Source organism: Phyllostomus hastatus, unplaced genomic scaffold, assembly GCF_019186645.2.
Source record: "Phyllostomus hastatus isolate PE091 unplaced genomic scaffold, TTU_PhHast_1.1 phas_scaffold_39, whole genome shotgun sequence".
In the NCBI taxonomy this organism is placed as follows: Eukaryota; Metazoa; Chordata; class Mammalia; order Chiroptera; family Phyllostomidae; genus Phyllostomus; species Phyllostomus hastatus.
Window position 1 is genome coordinate 34,699,518 of NW_025334028.1, and position 1,766 is coordinate 34,701,283.

At 42.5% G+C, this 1,766-nt stretch overlaps 1 pseudogene; it reads right to left on the minus strand.

Moving 5' to 3' along the window:
* Window positions 1-915: 915 nt before the first annotated feature.
* Window positions 916-1,470, minus strand: LOC123806927 (annotated as a pseudogene).
* Between the last annotated feature and the right edge of the window lie 296 nt (window positions 1,471-1,766).

Below are 1,766 nucleotides of genomic sequence, written 5' to 3' on the forward strand. Positions count from 1 at the left end.
AGTTTTTGTCCATGTGTCCTTTAAATTTGTTCCTGTAAACCCTTCCCATTCTCCCCTGAAATTCCCTCTTTTCTTCCCTCTGGTCACTGTTGGCCTGTCCTCTATTTCAGTGTCTTTGGTTATATTTTGCTTGTTTCTTTGTTTGGTTGATTAGATTCCTGTTAAAGGTGAGATCACGTGGTATTTGTCTTTCACTGCCTGGCTTATTTCACTCAGCATAATGCTTTCCAGCTCCATCCAAGCCGTTGCAAAGGGTAGGAGCTCCTTCTTTCTTTCTGCTGCATAGAATTCCATTGTGTAAATGTACCATAGTTTTTTGATCCATTCATTTACTGATGGGCATCTAGATTCTTATCATTTCTTGCTTGAGGATCCCCAGATTCAGTCCAACTGCATCTATCACATTATTAAGCTAAGACTAGGCATTGAAGAAGATGAAATGACAGCAGAAGAACCTAGTGCTGCTGTTCCTGATGAGATCACCCCTTGAGGGTGAGGAGGATGCCTCTTGCATGGAAGAAGTAGATTAGGAATTTCTGCCTACAGATCTGCATCCTCTGTGTAGTATCTTCATGGCTCCCCCAGCAGCCCTGAGTGGCCCTAACCTACTTGGCTTCCTTTGCTGTTTAGTGGTTTTTATTCTCTCCTGTCTTTGCCTAAGGCAGTTGACAAGAGCCTCAAACCTTCCCTTCTTGCACTTGACATCGGGTTTGGATGTTATTATGTATTGTGCTTTTTAATATTTTGTTATGAAATTAAAGTATGCAAAATAAAACCAATAACACATTGTATTATAATAGTTGGCTTGAACACAGACTTTTACCCCCTGACTGCCAAACATCCTTTAAAGTATGAAAAAATATCATTATTTTTTTCACCATCCCCAAATTTTTAATAACAAAGTAGGATCTGGGGTTAGTTTTTGTAGCCACATCTGGCCTGTTGGCCTCTTGCACACTGGTACTTCCAGCCCTTGGAGCCTAGGTAGGGTTTGGTGTGGCTGTGAGGGGTTCCTGGGGCCTTGCTGAAGTACCTGTACACCTCTTGGTCTTTGCAAGGGCCAGAAAGCAAGACAGTGTGCTCCCCCTGGGGGAGTCCAGAGTCAGCAGGTCTGAAGGTGAGGATCTTGCTCCTGAACTCAAGGATCCCACTCTGGGTGCAGGTGCTGACACAAAGTGCACACATCTTCAGCTTGGGCACCTCCTTGACATGCACTTCATTGGTTATAGTCCCTACAACCACTGCAGTTTTTACCTCTCACCATGAAGCTTCATCTTCTGGATCATTGGGAAAGGGACACGTGGCTGTTTGGTGTGACTCAGGAACAACCTCTTCAGCACCACCTGGTTGAAAGTGGAGTTGGTTTGGCCAGAAACCTGCACAGCTTGACCAACAGCCTTAGGTAGTGTCCTGGCTCTTGGGGTCCTGCCAAACTTTTCTGTCTTTGTTGCGGTAGATGCTGACTCCCATGATGGTGCCTAGGGCCCCACCCAGTTCCAAAAACAAAATTCTTACATTTAAAGGCATAAAATAACTATATTGGTAACAAAAAGTAAATATGACAAACAACCTTAAAATCTATTTATGTACAAAAGCTATACAATTGTATATATCCTTATATATGTGTGAATGCATTAAAAAGTGAGATAAGGAAACACATGAATTAGTTAACAGTGTTTACTTGCAGAGGATGGAGGCTGGAATTGTGGGGAGAAGGAAATTTTTCACATTATCTTCTCTGTGCTTTGATATGTTTGATTTTTTTT